At 43.7% G+C, this 11,960-nt stretch overlaps 1 protein-coding gene across 1 annotated transcript in view; it reads left to right on the forward strand.

Annotated features, from left to right (window-relative positions):
• Nucleotides 1-11,744, forward strand: part of MTPN (myotrophin) — a 70,021-nt gene extending 58,277 nt beyond the window's left edge. The window contains exon 5 of the transcript XR_006738239.1: nt 8,567-11,744. The gene's annotated coding sequence lies outside the window, so the exon portion shown is untranslated. The remainder of the gene's footprint in view (nt 1-8,566) is intronic.
• Nucleotides 11,745-11,960: the final 216 nt, after the last annotated feature.

Raw genomic sequence — 11,960 nt, forward strand, 5'->3', positions numbered from 1 at the left:
TTTTAGTAGAGACAGGGTCTCGCTCTTGCTCAGGCTGGTCTCGAACTCCTGAGCTCGAACGATCTGCCTGTCTCAGCCTCCCAGAGTGCTAGGATTACAGGCGTGAGCCACGGCACCTGGCCAGTTTCTGGAGTCTTAAGAGGTTGTCAAGGCTGAGTTCAAGCAGCACTGAATTCCCTGAGCACCTAAGGTTCCATCCCTCTGCTACATGCTGACCTGGCACAGCTGTCCTCGGGCTCTGGTGTTGACACCATGCCTGAGGGACACTGAGTGACCAGAGTGACTGGGGCCTGGGTAGCTCATCAGAATTCCTACGGCCAAGATCGCCACACCTTCATCACCCTGGAAGGCGCTGGGGAGCTAGGGAGGGAGTGGACCATCAGTCCTATTTTGTGGTTTGTGTCAAAGTATAGCAGCTTGTCCAAGTTTATAAAACAGACAAGGCAAAACTGAGAACTTTTCACCTTATAGATTTATTTTACGGGTGGAAAAAATAGTTGAGAGCATCTCAAAGAGTAAGAGTGAAGTGTTGAGCCAATTAGCACTTGTGCATTGTTCGCTAATAGTTCTTTCAGGAACAGAGCACCTGCCTTTCGTACTTAAAAGTTTGTTCTTGACACGTAATTAAACAGAGTATTAACTATTCAAAGGAAAAAGTTAGGTGTTAGATTATATGATTGACTTTATTAAAAAATTACAATGTATTCTATAAGAAAAGTACATTTGAATGAATCCAGTCTGAAGTCGCTGATGTCCTTAGTTTCCATGCTTGAAGTAAATGCCACCAAGTCTCTTATTTACTGTAAACAAGTGTCAACAGTCATGCAGACACTTTCAGTGCATCCGTGGCATCTGGTAGGACTGCAGTCACTTCAGTGAAGCTAACTTTGTGACTTGGATTTATGTTGGCAAAAGGAAAGCATCGTTGAGCTCTGAGGAGGCTAGGCTGGTCTGCTGGTCCTATTCAATTCCACACTCAATGAGTGCCTGCTGTACGTCAGGAACCAGACCAGCTTCTCAAACCACACAGTGCATATGAGTTTCCTGGGGGTCTTGCTGCTAAAATGCAGATTCTGGCTCGCTAGATCTGGGGTGGGGCCTGAGATTCTGTTTTTCAAACAAGCTCCAGGTGATGCCTATGTTGCTGGTCCAAGGAGTAAACTGTAAGCAGCAAGGAGCTGAGCAATAGAAATAAAATGATGAACAAGGCAAAGGCTTCACATCTTAGGAGCTTATGGACACATGTGCAGGCAATTTCAATATGACATTAGTGCTATGATAGGGGTGCCACATGCACAAGATGCTGGGGTGCAAAACAAAGAGAAATTTAACAGCCAGGGAGGGAGGGGTGCCAAGGAAGTGGAGAGAAAAGCAGGACCCGATGAGGGATGGCCTTGTCTCTTTGGCTACAAAGTTTAGAATTTGTTTGATAAGCAATAAGGAGCCACTAAGGATTACTGTTGAATCGTGGCAGCAACGTGGCTTGCGCTGGACTTAGAAAATCATTCTGGAGCCACTGATGGAGGTTGGAGGAGACATCCTTGATTCTTTCCTTTTCAGGACCTATTGATTCTGCATCAAAATTCTATTCTAATTCTGTCACTTCTTTCCATCTTTCCTGCTGCTCCCTCAGGCCCAGGCTCCATCATTTCTTACCTGGAATAGTGAAATCACCTCCTAACTTGTTCCCCCACTTCTACTCTTGCCCCTACAGTGCATTTTCCATGCACCAACTGGAGTGATCTGTTTTGAAGATAGATAGGATCATGTCACTCTCCGGATGAAAACCCTCTGTGGGGTTGAGGGGAAACTTCCCCTGCACCCCAGAAGGCTTGCTGAAAGATCAACTCACAGTAAAGCAGATGAATAAGAGAAAGGTTTATTTACTATGCACATGAGGAGAATCACAGAGTGATTACCTAATATCCCAGTGGGGTCCAGAAATTTATATACCCTCATTTTAGAGGGAGGGGAGATGGGGAATATAGGTAATTCTGCTTAGGGGTGATAAATGGTTACTAGGGAGGGTGAATAGATACTTGGGAGAATGAATGGATGGGGGAAACAGATTGACTTGTAAGTGATTCTCTTTGGAAATCATATTAACCTGAGAGACAGGCGTTATATTTAAAATGATTTAGGCCAGGTCTGGTTGCATCCTCGATCTTCTTTCCTGTAATGTATTGAGATAACAATATATTATTATTACATATTAGTAGATTATCCTTTTTATTTATTTATTTAATTTATTTTTTTTTTTTCTGGAGACAGAGTCTCACTCTGTTACCCTGTGTCGAGTGCAGTGGTGTCATCATAGCTCAGAGCAACTGGGCTCAAGTGATCCTCCTGCCTCAGCCTCCTGAGTAGCTGGGACTACAGGTGCATGCCACCATGCCTGGCTAATGATTATTCTTTTTAGTGGGTCTGGTTTTATATGAAGAAAGAGGGAAAGCCCTTTCCAATGCCTGTTGATCACCAAGGGACTTTCTTTCAAAATACTCTATATACCAAGGAATCATATTTTAGGGTGAAATTTCCTGAGCTCTTTCCCCTCCAATAGCTTCCTATGACACTCCAAATTCCCAAACCCATCCATGGCCTGTAAAGCCCAACACGATCCTACCTCAGCTGAGACTGTCCTTCTCTCCCTTGGGAGTCTCCATCCACACCAGCCTATGACCTTCCTAAGACACAGCAAACGTGGACCTGAGACTGGCTCTTTTTCATCATCTCTCAGGTCTCTGCTCAGATGTCACCTGCTCAAACAGCCCTGCTCTGAATACCCAAATTTAATCCACCCCTTCACTCACCTTCTATCTCATCTTGTCTTTGCAACACTATTGGTATCTGGAATTTGCTTATTTAATGTATTATTTAGTCACTTATATCACACACACACACACACACACACACACACACACACACTCTCTCTCATACACATTACCATAAGCTCAGTGACAACAGAGACTTTGTCTCTTTTATTTTCTGTGATATCCCCAGCCTCTAGAACAATGCAGATGGAAGATGCTCTATAAATATTTGTTGAATGAATGGTTTCCTTGAAGGTAAGATGAGTGCCAGGGAAACATATTAGAAGCTTTTGAAGTCATCCAGCAAGACCAGAGGAAGCCTGAACTAGAGTATTGGAAACAGCCAGGGAGAGGTGATCGATTGAGAAACATTTAGGAGGTGATTGGTTGAGAAACATTGATTCAGTGTTTCAACAGGACTTGATAGGACTTGGTGATTGGAGAGAGATGGAGCGTGCAAGTGAGGGAAGAAATAAAAATGACTTGACTTATATCTTGTGCATCAAGTGAGTGGTGCTGCCATTGAGATAGGGAATCCTAGAAATAGAAAATGATAAATTCATTTATAGATATGATAAATTTGAGGTTCTTCTGGAACATCCAGATGGAGATGAATACATGGGTCTCAAGCTTGGGAGAGATATCTGTGCTGAAGACACAAATTGGGGAGTAATCAGTGTCTAGATAGTGGTTAGATTGGTCAGGGGGATTATATGAAAGAAGAAGATAAATACACAACAGACAAAACCTTGGGGTAGAACAACAATTAGATGATGAGTGAAGAAAGTGAAGCTCACAAAGGAATAGTCAAAGGCGAACTAGAACATTTTTCTATGTGTCATGGAAGCCAAGGGAACATAAAAGTTCCAGGGAAGCAGGAGTGAGTAATGGTGTTAAATTTAGCAGAGAGGTCAAGGAAAATAATGAACAGAAAGTGCCCACTGGATTTGGCAATTAGGTGCTCACATTATCCCAGTAGAACTGTGTAGGTGGAAGTCCAATTGCAGTATAATGAAGATGGAATTGGAGGTGATTAAAAAATAATTCCTTCAAGAAGTTTGAATGAGAAGGGAAGGAGAAATGACAGCAGCTAAAGAGGTCACAGGAAGGTTTTGTTTGAGAATGTTTTCAATAATGGAAGAGACTCAAATATGATGTTTATGTGCTAAGGGCAAAAGGCCAGCAAAGTGGGGGTGGTTGAATGAGGAGAGGAGAGATAAGTGATGTTGGAGCAGAGAGAGGAGAGGAGGACAGAGGATGGGATGTAGGACACAGGTGGTGGTACCCACCTTCGGCAGAGAGATTCCGTATTTTCAGTCAACAGAGAAGGGAAAGGCGGAGTGAGACAGGTAAATGAGATTAAATAAGTATAATGACCTCAAGTTTCTCAATAAAATAGGCAGTAGGTAGGCAGTTTAAATTTTTGAACACAAGAGGCAACATTTTAAAAATGAGAGCCAAGACATCACGTCCTGGCCCCAGCGTAACGTCCCGCAGCAAGTGGACTGGAGGCGGGAGCCCGGGGAGGAGGTTACCCCAGACCCTCAGGAACAGCAATAAATAAGGACCAAGAAGACTCACAACATCTGGGAAGTAGAGGACAGCTCTGCATCACCCTCCACTGGGCACACACAGGCAAACTGGGAGGTACTGTGGGTTCCACGCCAGACCACTGAGATAAAGTGAATGTCACAATAAAATGAGTCACACAAACATTTTGGTTTCCCAGTGCATATAAAGGTTTTGTTTACACTACACTGTGGTTTATTAAGTGTGCAATAGCATCATGGATATATCTTAATTTTAAAAATGGACAATTTCTTAATTTAAAAATACCTTATTGCTAAAAATAAAAAATGCTAACAATCATCTGAGCCTCCAGCAAGTCATAATCATTTTGCTGGTGGGGGGTCTTGCCTTGGTGTTGACGGCTACTGACTCACCAGGGTGGTGGCTGCTGAAGGCTGAGGGGGCTGAGGCAATTTCTTAAAATAAGACGACAGTGAAGTTTGCCACATCAATTGACTCTTCCTTTCACAAAAGAGTTTTCTCTAGCATGCGATGCTGTTTGATAGCATTTTACCCACAAGAGAAATTTTTCTCAAAGTTGAAGCCAATCTTCTCAAACCCTGCCCCTCCTGCTTTATCAACTAATTTTATGTAATATTCTAAAATCTTTTGTTGTCATTTTGACAATATTCACAGCATCTTTACCAAAAGTAGATTCCATCTAAGAAACCACTTTCTTTGCTCATCTGTAAAAAGCAATTCCATGTCCACTCAAGTTTTATCATGAGATGGCAGCAATTCAGTCCCGTTTTCAGGCTCCACTTTTCATTCCAGTTCTCTTGCTGTTTTCACCAAATCTGCAGTTACTTCCTGTATGAAGTCTTGAAGCTCTCAAAAGTCATCCATGAGGTTGGAATCAGCTTCTTCCAAACTTCTGTTAATGTTGATATTTTGACCTCCTCCCATGAATCACAAATGTTTTTCTGGAATGGTGAATCCTTTCCAGAGGAGAGATGGAGCATGTGAATGTAGGAAGAAATAAAGATGACTTGATGGCTTCTATCAAGTCTGGGAAGTTTTCAATTTACTTTTCCCAGATCCATCAGAGCAATCTCAATCTGTGGCAGCTATAGCCTGATGAAATGTATTTCTTAAATAATAAGACTTGAAAGTTGAAATTACTCCTCGATCCATGGGCTGCAGAATAGACGTTGTGTTAACCACATGAAAACAACATTAATCTCCTGATACATCTTTGTCAGAGCTCTTGAGTAACCAAGTGCATTGTCAATGAGCAGCAATATTTTGAAAGGAATCTTTTTTCTGAGTGGTGGACCTAAAATATTCAGTAAACCACGCTATGAACAGAAGTGCTGTCATCCAAGCTTTGTTATTCCATTTATAGAGCACAGGCAGAGTACATTTAGCATAATTCTTAAGGGCCCTAGGATTTTCAAAATGGTAAGTGAGCACTGGCTTCATCATAAAGTCAACATCTGTGTTAGCCCCTTAGAAGAGAGTCAGCCTGTCCTCTGAAGCCTTGAAGCCAGGTATTGACTTCTCCTTTCTAGCTATAAAAGTCCTAGACAGAATCTTCAGTGCGGCCACCTCTATCAATGATCTTAGCTAAATGTTCTGGATAATTGCTGCAGCTTCTCCATCAGGACTTGCTGCTTCACCTTGCACTTTTAGGTTATGACAACAGCTTCTTTCCTTAAATCTCATAAACCAACCTCTGCCAGCTTCAAACTTTTCTTCTGCAGCTTCCTCACCTCTCTCAGCCCTCATGGAATTGAAGAGAGTTAGGGCCTTGCTCTGGATAAGGCTTTGGCTTAAGGGAATGTGGTAGCTGGTTTGATCTTCTATCCAGACCACTCACACTTTCTCCATATCAGCAATAAGGCTGTTTCACTTCCTTATCATTCATGTGTTCACTGGAATAGCACTTAATTTCCTCCAAGAACTTTTCCTTTGAATTCACAACTTCACTGTTGGGCACAAGAGGCCCAGTTTTCTACCTATCTCAGCTTTCTACATGCCTTCCTCACTAAGCTTAGTCATTTCTAGCTTTTGATTTAAAGTAAAAGATGTACGACTTTTCCTCTCACTTGAATGCTTAGAGTCCATTGTAGGATTATTAATTGGCCTCACTTCAATATTATCGTGTCTCAGGGAATAGGGAGGCCTGAAGAGAGGAAGGGAAATGGGGGAATGGCCAGTGAGTGGAGCAGTCAGATCACACACGTTTATTAAGTTTGCTGTCTTATTTGGGTGTGGTGCATGTTACAATTACAATAGTAACATCAAAGATCACTGATCACAGGCCACCATAATAGATATAATAATAATGAAAACATTTGACATATTGTAAGAATTAGCAAAATGTGACACAGAGACACAAAGTGAGCACATCCTGTTGGAAAAATGGTACCAATAGACTTGCTTAATGCAGGGTTGCCATAAACCTGTAATTTGTAAAAAATGCAATATCTGTGAAGCACAGTAAAACAAGGCACGCCTATACACCATTATATCATGAAGACTCAAAACTCCTACAGGACACAAAATAACCTTTGGCTTTATGTCCTTCCCTATCATTCTTATTCCTTTATCTATTCAAATCTCTCACAGCATTGGTATGTGTAGAAAAGAGTTAATACATCAGGTCTAAGACTGGTGTCCTTACAAAGATCTGCTTGCAAGGTTGGCATCTGGGAACTCGGCACTCAAACAGTTCCCTAAATGATAAGGGTGGTTTACATGACTGACTGTCCAAATGCTGTGGTTTATGCTAAATACCTGCTTTCCTTCTGTGAGCCTGGAATTTTGGTATAAGCTACACAGTCAGTGCCTATGTGACCAGCCCCCAATAAAAATCTAAGGTGCTGAATCTCTAGTGGAATCCCCTGGGCAGAAACATGACACACATGCTGCTGCGTTTTCACTGATGGGGGAAAGTGAGCTCTGTGTGACCCTCATGGGAGGGAGAAAGAATAAGGAAGCCATGTGAGAGTCCTCCTGACTCTGCATTTGGAATCCTCCAGACCTGCCCATGTCTTTTTTCCTTATGATTGGATGTGAGCCCTTATTATATTACTGTAATAAATCTCAGCCATGAGTATAATTACACACTGAATCCCATGAGTACTGCTAACACATCTCTGAACACGGGGGTCTTGGGGATCCCTGACACAGGTCTGCACCTGTCTCCCACTGTGGTGTCCCCCTGTTCTCTCTTTCTCTCTGTATGCACGCAAAGAGGTCATGTGAGAACACAGAGAGATCATTGCCATTGGCAAGCTGGGAAGAGAGGGCTCACCAAAACCCAACCATGCTGGCACCCTGATCTCAGACTTCCAGCCTCCAGAACTGTGAGAAAGTAAATTTCTATTGTTTAAGCATCCAGTCTATCATATATTTGACAGTAGAAAAGTTAAGTAGGAATTTTAAAGTTGTAACTTATCTGTGTATTTGATTTTAGGTAATTATCTGCTGTCTTATTTGAGTCATAAGTAATTTAGAAAGCTTTGTGGAGCATTCTGGTAAACAACGATTTATTAAATTACCTTCTTAAAAGAAAGAATTATAGTACAAGAAAGATAGGAAAAGGACACATCTGGATCTACAGAGCTTATGAGATATTGCCCATAAAACTATGCTGGTCTTTAAGTTTCTGGGCTGTGAGAGTTGAAAGTGCATATCAAGTACTATTTTCTCTTATTTCTTGACAGTTCATAGGAAATTTAATTCATAAAGGTCTACTATAACTTAAAACTCATCTGGGTAAGATTGAGTCAGACTTTTATAAGATTCAAAGAGCCTTGAATACCTTCTATAAATCTTTCAGATCAGTCTTCTTTGGAAGAAAGAGATTGTCTAGGTCAAAAGTAAAATTAATTTGATCCTCAAAAAATTTAAATTTATTCCATCACCTAAGCAGTGTATCTAGATTTGGCAGGATGCCTCCTCATCTTGCTGAAGATTCAGTCCACAGAGATAAAATAAAAATGACTTGTGCCCAGAAACATTCAGGAGTCTGCAGAGAGGGACCGCTACAGTAAATAAATGAAATGTCCACTTCTGGCAGCTGGGTTGTCATGTGAATGTGAGAAATAAAGTCACTTCTTTCCTCTCATCTGGATAATACCAGCTCTGTCCAAGGCTCAGCCTTGCACTTGCCTGGGAAATATGGTGTAAATCCCAGGGAAGAAATCTCTCCCCAGTCTGAGAATAACATCTATCCACAGGCTAATCCCTGAGATCACTCATGGAGAGCCGTGATGCTTTGGGCTAGAAGAGCCAGAAAGGAGAATGGGTCAGGTCACTTGTCCGGGCTGGAGTCCACAGGGCTGAGACCAGGGTGAGAGAAGCTTTTTGCCTCAGATATAAAATGTAAGGGGGCACCAAAAACTCAGCCATCAAGATAAACAATACTGTAATGCAATATTTTTAAAAATCAAAATGAATACAAAACAATCCAGGATGAACAAACTGCCAACATTTCAAATAAAGACAGGATCAATATTATTGATTTTTCTTTTTGCCTCAGGTCCCAATACAGCTCAATACAACACCGTTACTGATCCTGTCTTTCTTTACAATGTTCATCCTAGATTATTTGTGCATTAATTTTGGGCTTTGTAAATACTGCCTTCAAATGTTATTTAACTTGATTTCTGAGGTTTGGGGTGCCCCATTAGGTTCTGGGCCCGAGATTAAGTGTCTCACTCTTCTCACTCTCCTTGTGTTGCTCCAGTTCCCTCACCTTCCTTTGACGCCCTAACTCATTTCCATTTCTTTTAGACTCTTATCTCCCCTTCGTGGCTGTACAGAGGGAAGGCACAGAAGCTGGCATCTCTAGATGGTCCTGCTTCCGTTTACAAGCCTTCCTGACGTTCTCTGGGCTCAGCGCTGCCTGTTTCCTGGGCTTGTTTTATACGCCAGCTCCCTCTTGCTCTGATCCCATCATCACCGGGGCCCTTCCAGCCTGTGACCCCGCATTACCTGCAGCAGGAGGCCCTCAGAGCTCCTGTGTGCCAGCTGTTTTTTTCCTCTTCTGAAGGAATTGATTCCCCGTGACCCCCTGAGCTGTAATCTCATCAGGCTGGAATAACTTGACACTGCCATTTGTCTGAAACAGAAGTCGTTTGTCTTCCAAACCACAGGGCTGGGGCTGTCACCAATTCTGCCCCTTGACCTCCTCTCGGAGGACTGTGACCACTCCATCAGCTGCTTTTGCCTCGCCTGGGAGAGATTCCATTAACCAGCAGGGAAGGAGAAAAACGCCCAGCCGAGAGTGAAGGGGCGCTGCAGGCACTGTTCTTGCTGAGGGCGCCTCTCCACCTGCAGGGGAGCCTGCTCACCGTGCTGGCCCCGGAGCCGGGACAGAGCTCTGCACAGGATGCTGACTACAAGCACTGAGGGGCCTTCAGAGCCCTGCAAACGCCACAGAAGGTACGACTGTCAGCAAGGACACCAGACCTTGAGTGACTGACCTCTTTACAGCAGCACGTGGTATTGCCATTAGAAGCCTCACAACACTGTGTTGCAACCCCGGGAGCACCATGTGAGGTGCAAGGAAAACTGGGGCCAAGTCCAAGGCTGCCCGTTAGCAGCTGTGCGACCTTGGGCACTTTGGGCCTCAGCGGCTTGACCTCCGTGATGGGAACAATAACAACCTCCCCTGCTATTTCAGGGGACGGCTAAGACAGTAAAATGAGTTAGTTGTGGAAATGTTTAAAAACTCTACTGCACCAAACAAGTGTAACATATTATTTTGATAGTTATCTAACCAAAAGTAATTGCTAGGCACTTTCAACATGCAACACCAAGGCAAGAGATTGCCCCCAGACAATAGGCAAGACAAGGGGGCCACTGTCTTAGCACAGGACTCGGGCTGTGGCAGTGGAGACACTGCAGGAAGCACAAGAGTATAAGGTCCCAGCCTCTTGTCTCTCTCACCCTGTTGCTTGCTGGGACTCCACACCCACTGTGGCTGAATCGGGAGAGACCTGAGCCACGTAGCAAGAGAAGCACCATGATCCAGCACGCCATGGAGGAGCCCCGGGTGCTGTCCGGGGACAGAGAAGATGCAACAGGAGCAAGGCAGCCCTGCAGAAGACGAGAAGGGGGTCCGAGAGCATCTTGCACAGAGAACAGGAAGCCCAGTGAGTAGTGGCTCCCTGGAGCCAAAGATGACCAGAATGTTCCCATGTGGCAGGACCTGGCCTATGAGAGCATATAAATCTATAGTGCATGTGACCAAGTGTCAGGACATTGGGTTTTCCTTTTGTGGCTACCCAGCAATTGAATCCCATTACAGCACATTTTATTGTGCTTCTAAGTGGAAAGCAGAGCCTTCTTCCATTAGAGATACTGGAAAAAAAAAACAAAAGCCAAATAGTCATTTTCCCAGCCTCCCTTGCATCTAGGCCCAGACAATCAGGCCTTAGGACATACACAAAGAAAAGAGGCAAAGCATCCTTTGGGCAGTGCGGCCACAGCCATGGCAGCAGCTTCGAATGTCTGAGGGCAGGGATGTCCAGCGCCCTGGGCCAGCCGCTGGGATGGTACAAACAGAGGTGTCCAGCAATGGTGAAAGCAGTTGTAGGGGCCTCACCAGGCTGTTTTCTGGAATGCAATTTAGATTGTAGTCCTAGCTGATGCCTAATCTCTTCTTGTTCATACCTGATTTCCAAACCTGGTTCTATGACCTTCTGTTTTGGGCTGAATATTTGTGTACCCTTGAAATTCATATGTTGAAGCCCTAACCCCAAATGTGATGGTATTTGGAGGTGGGGCCTTTGAGAGGTGATAGATTAGGGCATGAGAGTGGGACCCTCATGATGGGATTAGTGCCTACAAGAAGAGGAAGGCAGAGATAGAAGTAGACAGGACAGGTCTCTCTCTCTCTCTTCTTCCCCCCTGCCCCCAGGGAAACACCGCTTGAACACTCAGTCTACAAGCCAGGAGGAGAGCCCCCACCAGGAACCAAATCTGCCCTGCCAACACCTTGATCTTGGACTTCCTATCCTCCAGAACTGTGAGGAATAAACGTCTGCTGTTTAACCTGCCCAGTCTACAGTATTTTGTTACAGCAGCCTAAGCTAAGACACCTTCCTAGAGGTTCCTTGACCTGTCTAATCTCCATTCAATAAATCTCTTAACCATACACATCAGCAGCAGTAGTTTCTGTTGTTTGTCTTGAAGAAGTGTGGATGACACACCAAGTCAAAGAAGTATCACAGACCCACACTGCTGATCCCTGAGGGCTCAGGAACACAATGGCCATTAGGTGCCAACACAGCTTTTCAGAGGCCCTGAAATACCGACTTAGGGCTTGATGCAAGGAACATGCCCTGTTGCCCAAGCCACACAGTGCAAGGTGTGAAACTCCCTGCAGGAGGGGAATAAAATAACAAACATTCAATTCATGCCAGAAATTTGAAGAAATTACATAGTTTTGGTTTTATGTTTTCGTGACCTTTATCTTAATAAAATAACTCTATATGGTGACTTTGACCATAACCTGGATAACTTTTAGAAGTTAAAATGTATTCCTGGCACACAGGACCTTACTGAATGACAGAGGACTTGGCTTGCTAATTCAGAAGGTATTCCAACCCCTGAGTTAGGAAAATG

The sequence above is a fragment of the Lemur catta genome, chromosome 11 (genome assembly GCF_020740605.2).
Source record: "Lemur catta isolate mLemCat1 chromosome 11, mLemCat1.pri, whole genome shotgun sequence".
In the NCBI taxonomy this organism is placed as follows: Eukaryota; Metazoa; Chordata; class Mammalia; order Primates; family Lemuridae; genus Lemur; species Lemur catta.